The sequence below is a fragment of the Triticum aestivum genome, chromosome 4B (assembly GCF_018294505.1).
Source record: "Triticum aestivum cultivar Chinese Spring chromosome 4B, IWGSC CS RefSeq v2.1, whole genome shotgun sequence".
Taxonomy (NCBI): Eukaryota; Viridiplantae; Streptophyta; class Magnoliopsida; order Poales; family Poaceae; genus Triticum; species Triticum aestivum.
This window is the reverse complement of record NC_057804.1, coordinates 599,388,824-599,401,081: the sequence shown is the minus strand read 5'-3', so window position 1 is coordinate 599,401,081 and position 12,258 is coordinate 599,388,824. Positions and strand designations below refer to the sequence as shown.

At 46.3% G+C, this 12,258-nt stretch overlaps 1 pseudogene; it reads left to right on the top strand.

The window, feature by feature from the left end:
• The first annotated feature begins 105 nt into the window (after positions 1-105).
• On the top strand, positions 106-11,821 carry LOC123093485 (uncharacterized; annotated as a pseudogene).
• The last annotated feature ends 437 nt before the right edge of the window (positions 11,822-12,258 follow it).

Genomic DNA, 12,258 nt, shown 5'->3' with positions numbered 1-12,258 from the left:
GACCTGCCAGGTGGGCCTCCTCGCTCGCCCACCGTCCACGTGACCCCCGTTCCCGTTCCCGTTCCCGTTCCCGGTTACCTTTCCATCGGGCTATTTTCTTTTCCATTTTCGTTTCTGTTTTTACCATTTATTATTAATTCTCTCTACGATCTCGTCCTCTTCCCCTCCCCCTTCCGTTTGGTTTGATCCCCGGCATTCAATTGCGCGCGAGGCGTAGCCCGTGCTCCGATCGCGCGGCGCGTATGGCGCTCCCCGGCGGCCCCGCCACGCCGACGCCGGAGCCGGAGCCGCTCAGGCTGGCGGAGGAGGAGGTGCGGGAGGCGGAGCTGTTCGAGGATGCGGTGGACGTGTCGCCGACCGCCTCCGCGCACCCGGTGACATGGCGCGAGGGCGAGGCCGCACCGTCGTCGTCGTCGCCGTCGATGTCGGTGTCGATACCGCACCGCCACGAGGCGGGGGCCGCGGACGAGGAGGAGGAAGCGTACGAGTCACCTCCGGCGTCGGGCGCGTCGGGGCATACGGGGATTGACGGCGCGGGGTGGTCGCCTTCGGTTTCCGAATCGCGAGAGGGCAGCGCCTCGCCGTTGGGGCAGCGCGCGAGGGGCGCGGAGCAGCAGGAGGGGAATTGGGTGGCCCCGTCGGGGGCAGCAGGCTCGCCAGGGATGGAGGACTCGAGGTCCAGGTCCTCGTCGGCACCGCCTTCGCCCAGGCCCCCGTCGTCGCCTGCGCCGCAGATCAGGCCGCACGCGAGGCACGTGCGGACCAGCAGCTTCCAGCGGTTCCGGCAGCAGATGCAGCGCGCGTGGAAGTGGGGGCCCGTCGGAGGTGGAGGAGACGCCGAGAGGAGCCCCAGGGAGCAGTTGCTGCGCACTACCGTGAACATTGAGGCTATGGCGAACCAGAAGCGGCAGTGGTATCAAGTCCACGCCAAGGTGCGGGTACGCTGACTGCTGTTTTGTTCAATCCTGCTCATCATATACTTGTGCGTTCGTTCGGATGCAACTTTTGTGTAGCCGGGTGATCTTCATACATAAATGATAGCTTAAGTGGTAAATCAATGCAACTAGCTCGACAGTCTTCGCGTACTTAGAAATGGGCAGGTTCACACTGTAAGAAGATGTGAAATAGCAGCTGACAGATGGAGTTCTAACACTTCCTTTTCATATTTTCACTGTTTGTTATATACGGTTCAGCAACAGTCACTAGTCAGGTTGGTAAGCAGATGATCGAATTACTATACCGTACTTTATTGTTTGGGGCCGCATTGGAGAAATTTTGCATACTCTTAGCAAGGCAGTTGATGCGTGACTATGCTTTTCATTCTCTTGGGACATTTGGCATACCATGAACAGACTATCTTTGAGGTATTTGAGTGTGTGATTGCGGAGCAGCCAAAGTGAAGTTATCTCTTACTGCTTGGATTTAATTGCTAAATATGTCCAAGTATGTTTTCTTGAGAGCATATGTCCAACTACAAGAGTGCTTTCCTGGTAGTGTGTGGAATTTCTCCCGCACTTTTAAGTTTATAGAGAGGGCTTTGAGACTTAGCTACATTCACCTGCTCCTTTAGTTTCTCTTGCAGTTTTTATCTGTACTTACCATGAACTTTCCCCTTTAAAAGCTATTTTTACGTCTCTTGCAGGATCAGAATCAATTGAAGGAACCATCATCACTCTTTGAACATTTTTTCGTAGTTGGACTCCATTCTTATGCAAATGTTGCAGTAGTTGAGGATGCTTTTGCAAAAAAGAAAGCTTGGGAGTCTAATGTAGCATGCTCAGAGGTTGTTGATCTTAGTAAAATTCAGTACCATGGACCAATACCAACCATGGAACCACAGGTAGGGTGCTTTGTTGACTACTAGGTGTTCTTCTGCTTTAGGGAAAATTCTCTATTTCAGCCCTGTCTATTTCGCAAATGTTGTGTGTTAAATCAAAATTTAGCTGAGAATACACTCATCATCTCTAGATGATTCTTTGTAGTTAGCTATCCTCTTATTTGTCTTTTGGTTTTCTGTACATTAGGGCATACTTAACATTAACATAAGAGACTCTGCAAAAACAAAACAAAACATAAGAGAGGTGTTTGAGCCAATTGGTTAGGTAGCTGGATCATGTCATATTTACATAGGACCACTGTTCATCCATCCATAAATTTATTTACTCACAGCATAACAAAGGATACATATTAATTATCTCCAAGGTTCGAGCAGTAATCAATTATAACTATATTTATTGATAATGCATGCAAAGTTATTTACCATAACAAGTACTTTTTGTGTATTAATGTTACTATATGTTTCCCATAGCATGAAAAAGCTTATAGAGCACCCCTATATGTCTGCAGCATGGTAATACCAAAAAGCACGCAATAACCGTTCTTTAAAGAAACTGAATGTACTACCTTTTTTTAATGGATGCAGCTTGTGGGCATTTTGCTTAGAGTAAATTGCACTTTGGATCAATGGTCGGTGGCTATTCTTTTTGGGTAGGGAGAGAGGATAAACAACTGTGTGTTCTCAATTGAGTGCTGAACTGTTGTGCTTGTGTGAGTTGGCTCTGCATACTTGTGGTTAATTCTTTTCATAGGAGTAAGAATCATGATCTGGATGAAATTTCAGATCATTTGAAAATAATCCCAGAGTAACAAGCTTAATTTCTCCTTATCACAAATTTCATTTCAAGTTCATCTGAAGGTCCGCACATGTACTTTCAGTATCTGTGTCACCAGTAGCGGAGCCAGGCTGAGGTCACGCCCAGGCCAGCCCTATAGGCACATGCGCTACAGTGTGCTACAGGAAATACTGTATCTACAGTCAACCCTGAGTTTCTTGGTCATGCCCCAGGCGGCGGCCTGGGCTGCCTAGGGCCTGACGCCTACCCTGTGTGTCATCATCTTGTAAGCCTGGTTCGTTGACAGTAATATTGGTTTCCATCTTGTAAAGCCTTGATAGCTAAGCTCTGGAAACTTCAGTATCCTAGTTTACACTGGGACAGACAACAAACTTTAATCCTGATTTCTCTAGGAGCTTGGCCTCTAGATTGTAGACTCACTTGCCTGTTCTGATAAATCATCTCTGATCTACCTTTTCCCTTTTTTACTTGCAGATTCTTTTCAAATATCCACCTGGAAAGAAAGAGGATATTAGAGAGGCTGATTTACCCTCATTCTGTTTTCCTGAAGGTGTAAAGGTTAGATAAATAATGTTCTTGCTGAATTTGTACTGCTCCTATTGGCTTCTTTAAGAAAGTTCTTTCCCTTCTCTCTTTGTTTTAATCCTTTTAGATATGCTGTGCTGCAATTTTCTTGATTCTTTTTAATCCAAAATTTCAGGCTCGCTTAGTCGAGAGGACTCCTTCCATGAGTGATCTGAATGAAGTGATATTTGGGCAGGTGAAAATTAGTTGTATTAGATTTGGGAAACCTCCTTATATTGGCAGTTTTTCGTCTTACCGCCCACCTGTGGTATTTAGGAATCCTGTTTAGGGTCAATGAATAATCTGCTAACCTTATTTTCGTTGAGAACATGACTCTCGTGTAAAGTGTAGACCAGTGTTTGTTTATACTTCTCAACTTTATCTTGATGGTTCCTTGCACACGAGGTTCCAACTTGAGCTTTCCAGTTAATGGAGGCTTTCTTTTGAATCAAACTTGCTAATTTGTATGCATCTTTTACATAGGAACATCTGTGCCGAGATGATTTGTCCTTTATCTTCTTCCTAAAGGTTTGTTTGTTTATTCATTTTAAATTTTGATATTCCTGGATGTTGTATTCAGGTATTCTCGATTGTTCTTTTCTTATTAATTGTTGTTGATGACACCAGGTATCGGACAATGCACCACTATATGGTGTTTGCCTTCATGTCCAGGAAATTGTTCAAAGAGCTCCTGGTATACTAGGAGCAGTCTCACCCCTAAATCAGACTTCCTACAAGCCAAGCCGTTTCTTGGTTTCTGCACCACGTTGTTACTGTTTACTTACAAGAGTACCTTTTTTTGAGCTACATTATGAGATGTTAAACAGGTTTGTCCAACGTATATACTTCTATTTGTCTGAGCTAATAACCATGCGTAACATTCCTAGTTTTCCATCTCCCGAGTTCAGTACTAAGATATGATCTGTGTGTTGGCTGTCAATTATATGAACAGCATAATTTCACAGGAGAGGCTTGAAAGGATAACACAGTTTGCCAGTGAATTTGCTCTGGCAGGGCCAGTCCCCCGTTCCTTGAGAGAACAGTTACAAGATCAATCAGATGGGGATTTTGAATCTCCAAATGGGCTTTCGTACAATGACTGGACAGAATATGCTGTACCTGTCGACACTATATCAGGTCTTGTTTCTTCACCAGGACTTGCATCAGAAAGAGACGTCCCTTCATATTTGTTCAGGAGTTGGGAACCTAATTCTCCTGAAAGTATATCTGCTAGTGAGACTTCAGAATCTAGTTATGCAAAAGAACCTGAGAAGGAAGGAAGACATAGTTTCCAACAATACGAAGATTGTATATCACAGAACACGGAATCCCGCTGCGATAGCTTTGGAAGAGCAAGTAGTACTTCTGAGAATGGACATACTTCTCCAGATCTTCTGTCCATGCATTCTCCTATCTCTACAAGATTAGAACGCACACAGAGTATGGAGTCTTTACACAGGTAACCCTGATAATTTGAAAAACAATTCCTGCAATTGTGGAGTGCAATTTATGGTGTTGATCACATCTGCTAGGATTTATCTGAAATGATAAGTAATCTGTTTTAGGATCTTATTAATGATGATGCATTGATCATTGTGAACTATGATACGTCCAGTATTATCACATCATTTACCTTATTAATTAAGCATCCTTATGGTTTGTGACAGTTCAGTCAAAGGTGCTGGGTCAGATGAAGAAGACGATGAAGTAAATGTGAAGAATGAAAGTGGTGTTGATGATGGCAAAGTTCTGGGATGGGCTAAGGTTTGTCTGTAATATCAAGTTTGAAGAATTCCATCTGATGGCTCTTGTCCATACTGATCATTCCTATTTTAGGCAAACAATAATGAACCTCTACAAATTGTTTGTGGTTACCATGCTCTTCCTCTGCCACCTCGCGGAGGAGAAATTGTCTTCCAACCCCTTGAACATCTCCAGCCTGTTAAATACTCCCGGCCTGGATTATTATCATTGGGGTTAGGAGACACAAATTTGAACAATGATATGAATTCGGCAGAAACAAATCTGGTAGATAATTGACTTTTTACGGCACTATCTATAGCACCTCGTCCCTTCACTAATCATCAATTTTATTTAGGTCATTGTGAATGCCCGCTTGGTCGCTGCAGAAGAAGCACTTGCATTATCAATATGGACTATGGCTACAGTTTGCCGTGCTTTATCTCTGGAAAGTGTATGTTGCATTACCCTTTTTTGGTTCAGTTAAGGAGTTCCATGAGTTTGCATTACTATTTATCATATATCAATGGAATTTGTTAAGAAGATTGCAGCGAGACTTACTTCTTTCCCCTTCTCTTTTCCTTTTTGAGGCCTGTAATAACCCCCTATACATTATATAAGTGATTAGTTGTCGTCATTTGTTGGCTTTGTGTATGTAAAGTTGTTTCTGTTCTCCTGCAGATGCTAGCATTATTCACTGGAGTTCTGTTGGAGAAGCAAATTGTGGTAATATGCCCAAATCTGGTATGGTCTTTCAAGTACCTTAGCTTTGTGACAATGTGTTCTGGTCTTATGCTATACTTGATCCTGCTGATTCTAGCAGCTCTCTCGAATGCTTAACTGCAGGGTGTACTGTCAGCAATTGTTTTGTCAATTATACCGATGATTAGGCCATTCCAGTGGCAAAGTTTACTGCTTCCTGTAAGTTATATTGTATCCTCTAGCTGTTGAAGTTTCTGTCCTGTTTTGATTTTAGTAATACCATGTTAGTATATCAGCTTTTTTGGGGGTGGGACTGGGAGCATGGGTTTCATCTGCTTTGTTCTGCATTTTGCTCAGTTTTGTCCATTCTTCTGCTCATCTTTGTTGCATCTTATTATATGTCAATATGCCGTAAGGACCGTGTTAGCTAGAAACTGGTGAAACTACTGGCTGTCTGGTTGCCATTAATACTATTTTTTTTTTCAAATGATCCACCACCCTTTTATTTAAGCTATCCAATCAAGTTGTAGATGGACATTTTTTGAAGAATATAAACTGGTAACTCTTTTTTGGCAAATAAACTGGTAACTTAAATAGACAATCGTGAACAAGGTCTGTGGTTTGTAAAGTTGATCAGCAGGTGTGCCTCCTTGTTACATTTCACTATGACGCAAAGTGTCACTGATATTTCGTCAAACGATGAATTGTTAATGGTTCAAAAGAGTTGGTTCACATGTTCACCAAATTCAGTAAAATATGCTGGATTGTTTTGTGTATTTGCGTATGTTACCCAACCATATTTATATGTTTTACCAGAACATATACATGTTGAGATTATGTTCAACTAAAAGAATGATAGATCTTTAGCTTATACATGTCTCCCAACAGTATTCTGTTCTAAGGTACAAACAATTGCTTTGCAGGTTCTACCAAGAAAATTGATTGATTTCATCGATGCCCCTGTCCCTTTCATTGTAAGTTTGACTATGCTTTGAAATTCATTTATTGGGTTGCTGCTATTTCAAAGAACTACCAGTAACTGCAATTGCCAATTTCTGCATGTTAGCAATCTTGAACCAATGTTATGGTAGGTAGTCACTATTAGCCAAACTTTCAGGGATTGTATGTTCTCTTCTACAGGCTGGTATCCAACATAAACCCCCTGATATCAAGATGAAAGCGTCTAGTCTTGTCAGAATCAATGTACAGAAAGATCAGGCAAGTGTGACATGTTCTTTCCTGATATTAGAACTGTTTTGGAAAAGGCTGTCTGAACCTTTCTTTCGTTGTAACAAACGGAATCTTTGTTTTTTCTCTCTCTATTGTATTGTTGATATGTTCACACATGAACCATCAGCCCTAGGAAAGTGTTTAAGAGAACATGGTCAATATTAGTAGGTAGGAATTGATTTTACCCCACAAGTGCCATATCACTTCAGAGTCCAGCATAAACAAGAACTACAAAGGCTTTCTTTTTCTGTTTGTTACTATATGAGCATGGTCCACTCTAGGGGTATAAACTATCCAGTCTAATTATTCCACGTCTGTGTAATGACAACAAGTATCTCCTGATCTGATCATGTCTGATTTACAGTATTTTACTTGTATGAAGTAGTATTCGTGAGTAGATACTATCACACACTATGCACACTACAATGCGAGCATATTTGGTGCTGTAATGGCAGAAAAGATTCATTCGTACTGAATGTTAGTTTTTATTTATTAAATCCAGGTCAAGGCAAATTTATTGCCTCAACTTCCACGTTACAAGGATCTTGTTTCTGATCTCAGTCCAATTCATGCTAGACTTTCATGTGAGAATGCTTTGGCCAAGAAACATCCTATGTATAAATGCAACGAAGTTCAGGTATTAATTTTTGTTTACTATGTGGAATGCGGCTCCATCCTCTTTGGAAGCCATTATTTCTTTATCGAGAAGAAAGTTTTACTTCCAGATCCTGTTCATGTACAGCAAATTTGCCTATACTCCATGTTTGTAGTTTTTAAGGTAAAGATGGTACTTGTTTGGCTGATATTGCAGGCTAAGGCATCTTGGCAGTTCTTAAATGTTCTGAGAACCTACTTGGAGTCACTTTGTTCTGAATTGCGCTATAATACCATCACAAATGTACAATCAGATAATGACAGGGTTAGAATCATACACTTCTGTTTGCACTTTACACCATGATGCCGCTTCAGTGCTTTACCTTTTTGAAACACCGTAAAAATGCGCTAAATGATGATGATCTTCTGTCTGGTCAGGTTTCCTTGCTTCTGAAGGACAGTTTTATTGATTCCTTCCCCTCGAAAGATCGACCGTTCATGAAGGTTTTTTGTCAATCGAGTTTTACCTAGTGATTTCCTTCTTATATTTATGTGTCACTGTTGTCCCCACATATTCTTATAGCAGTTGATATGTTTTCCAGCTCTTCGTGGAAACACAGATGTTCTCTGTTCTATCAGATTCTCGACTTGCCGCATTTGAAAACGAGCATTCACAGGGCTTTGCTTCAGCTGGAGATCAAAATACGAACTTCGATTGATTGGACAAAAGGAAAAAGAAAGCAGGGCACACCTACTGAGAATAGAGGTTTGGACTGTGGCCGAGTCCGTTGAATGGTAGGGCTTTCCTACTGTAAGAAGACAACCATCGGATGCTCCCAGTTAACCAAAGTAGAATATGATGCAACCCAATCTTTTAAATGGGATGTACATATAAGTTAGAGAGCATTCTACCTTTTCGTTCACAAAAATATGCGATGCATATGCCCCTAACGAGTATATACGGACCAAATAGAAATGTTGTAGTTGTTGTGTACTTGCATTAGAGTTGGGGTTTTGTTCCAAGCCAGCCCTTTTTGTGCCATCCAGGCGCATATATATAGTGAGAAGAACCGTGTAAATAAAATGAGCTTATATATTCCCATACCCCTGTCTTGCCTCTGTAAGCCTGGTTCTCAGCTCCCATCTAGTTGTGCGGACAATGGTTGGAATTCCTAGTGCACAGTAATAGATTCAAGTTTTGATACTGCAGGGGAAATTATTTAAGCACTCCCTGTACCAAAATGTAAGAAGTTTTCTGGTTTTGCATACACGTCTTACATTTTGTTACGAAGGGAGTAGATTTCACTGAGTTGTTACACGGTCCATGATTGTGAAAGCTTGGACATTGTGATCTGCCCTGGTGAATATGATGTATATCGACTTTGTAACGACAACATGCATCTTCATATCACAGCTAGAAGAGTCTGGAAACCAACGAGGCGAGATGACAATTGTAGCATTGGAACCGAAGGAGGATAAGCAGAGTTGGGCCTAACTGAAGAACGCTTGCTCTTATTGGACAGGAGAGCTGGGCGATGCAGCAACCTTAACCTTTTGGATCACACAAAATGTCATGCCCAGTGGAGTTGATAAGAACTGTGTTCGCCCACATGATTTTTCGTTTTCTACAACGTGGAGGTCGTTAGAGTATGACAGCGTGAGCGAAACAAGATTTCAATTTTTCAGACATAAAACTCTTTAAGACAGCTGTCCAAGTTTGATTTGGTTTGTTTAGCACATTACAAATGGCTCCTGTATATAGTTCATACGTCAGTTATTAATCTACAAGAGATCATTAGTGTGTTATTAGCCAAATAATAATAATAATCTAGAGGCCATTAGGCACGTCCCCTCCCTGCCGCTTACTTTAATAGCAATATTATCTGGTAACAAGAAAAAAGGAGGAGAGCGTCCATCTCAGAATCTGCCCAAACGGACACTCACCCTCATGCACGGAAGCAAGCAAGAAACCAGCACGTTCAAAATGCCTCCGATCATCCTCGCATCGCATGCATGCATAAACATCAGCATTGCTGTCCTGTGAATGCCCGCTTATAATTATAAATAGTACCAAGCTGGCGCCGGACGGCCACACACCAACCTCGGCCGGTGCAACCATCGATCAGTACACACATACGTAGTGAAGCAACAGCAGTTGGATTGGAACTAATGGATCGTCGCGCTAGCTTCGCCACCCCGAGCTTCGCCGACCCGAGCATCCGCGTCAAGATCCCCGACCAGCTGCCCACGCTGTTCGAGCCTCAGAATGCCAATGCCACGCCGAACCCGCGCGCCACCCGCTCCCGCAGCCCCGCCGATGGCGACGCGCCACCGTCGCCGGAGCACCGCCTCACCGTGCTGGCCCTGCAGCTGGCCGTGCTTGAGAAGGCGGCGAGCCGGCTGGGCACGCTGGCCTTCGTCTGGGCCACGGTCGTGCTGCTGGGCGGCTTCGCCATCACCCTGAGCCCAACCGACTTCTGGTGCATCACGGGCCTGCTCCTCATCGAGGGCACCCGCATCCTGGGCCGCAGCCACGAGCTGGAGTGGCAGCACCACCAGGCCAGCCGGGCCCGCGCCGCCGTCCGCGCCTTCTTCTGGATGCAGCTGCTCTCGGCGTCGGCGTGCGTCTCCCTCTCCCTCGTCCGCCTCATCCACCAGCACTACGGCGGCACCGAGGACGCTCGCTCCAACCGTGCCGCAGCGCTCAACATCTTCTACGGCCTCGCGCTCGCCGAGGCGCTGCTGTTCCTTGTCGAGAGGGCGCTATGGGAGTGGAAGGTGGGCCACCGCCGCCTCCTCGAGTGCGTCGCCGACGACTGCAACCTCGCCGGCGCCTACGGCCAGGTCGTCGTACGCCGCTTCTTCTACGACTCCTACTCGCGCTGCCTCAACGGCAGCATCTTGGACGGCCTCCACATGGGCCTCGTCTCCTACGCCCAAGACCTCATCACCGCGGGCTCGCACGACGAGCAGAGCCTAGGCGCCGGCATCCTCGTCGCGCTCGCCGAGTCCGACCGCTTCGCCGAAGCCACGCTCCGCAGGATCGGCGTCTCCGCGCCCACCATCGAGCGCCTCATCGAGATGCTCAGCTGGAAGGACTCCTCGGAGCGCGATGTCCGGCGCTCGGCGGCCGTCCTCGTGTCCATGCTCACCGGGAGGAAGCTCGTCGCGCTCCGCGTCACCGGCATTCCAGGCGTCATCGAGTCCGTCGCGTCGCTGCTTTATGCCGACCTCGACGAGCTCAACATCCTCGGCCTCTCCATCCTCAATAAGCTGGCGCAAGACCACGACAACTGCGACAAGATTGGCAAGACCAGGGACCTCCTCGAAACGATCATCTCCTACTCCAGCATCGACCATGCGCTGGCGTCGCCCTCGCCGAGGGACATGAGGCTCAAGGCGGTCAAGAAGTCGCTCCGCGTTGTCAAGAGGCTGGCCGATACGACGGGGGACACCGGGAAGCTGCTCCGACGGGAGCTCACCGACATCGTCTTCACCGTGAGCAACGTCAGGGAGATCCTGCAGCGGCACGACAATAAGGTCCAGTCGGAGCTGCACCAGTTGGCCATCGAGATACTCACGAGCCTCGCGACGAGGAGGCCAGGGAGATCATCGGCGGGACGGGGGACGTGGTGAGCGTGCTGGTCACGACCTTCTTGCCGGCGGCGTTTACGACGAAGGAGTGTCAACAGGCGGACGCTGTCCGGGTGGAGGCCGGCGAGGCGCTCGCGATGCTGGCCCTCGAGAACAAGAAGAACTGCGGAGCGATCATATTGGCTCTTGGCGGAAGGATCGGGCGGCTCGTTGATGCGCTGAACGACCCCGTCGTCGTCGTCGGTGCCGCGAGGATCATGCACAACCTCTGCTCCTACTCCGGCGACGAGTGGCAGCTCCTTCTGAGAGGGGTCACAGTCGGCGCCGCCAAGGTGCTGAGGTCCATCACGGTGGAGAAGGACAAGATCCTCAACATCTTCATCGGGCTCGCGGCGCAGATGCTCCGGTTCATGGAGCCCGGGGAGCTCCGGGGGAGCCTCGTCGCAGCGCGCGTGGTGGACACGGTGCTGGCGAGGTCGCTGGTGCAGGTGCTGCGGGACTACAGCCGCCCGTCCATGGACGTGCCTCGGGCCCGACGGTACACCATAGAGCTTGCCATGGCATTGATGCAGTCGGACGCACGCTACGTGGCCCTGTTCGTGGAGCTCGGCATGGAGAACGAGCTGAGGAGCGTGGCCATGACCACCTCGCAGCTGGAGTGCTTCAACGTCTTCTCCGGCAGCGTCGGGCTCAGCCGCCGCGACACCAGCGTCTGTTCCGTCGTCAAGTCAGCGTTGGAGCTGATGAACAAGGGCTGGAATTAAGCCCTCAAACTACCACATATTTACTGTATACTGCAGATTGCTATCTGTTGTACTGTTCTTCTTTCTATACATTATGATTTGTTACTCATCGTGTATCATCTCACGCTACTCATACTAGAGTAGTGCATTCTGTAAAAATATAATGTGTGGCATGTTAACTGTACAATCAATGTAATATCAATTTATTTATAATAGACCGCCATAAAAAAGTTAATTGGATTAACACAACTAATCATCTGTGAGGTCTCAATCTCAAATTGCATTCACCATGGCGGAATTCGCTTACAAGGAAGGGGATCGGAGGAGAGGAGGAAGAACCACTCTCTCACATCATCTACTCTCGCATTACAAACTAGCCGTTTGCCAGCCGCCTACCTTTCCTACCAGCCGTCTACAATATAAGTACAACCAGTTAGGCCCATTTCGGCCCAGCCAGC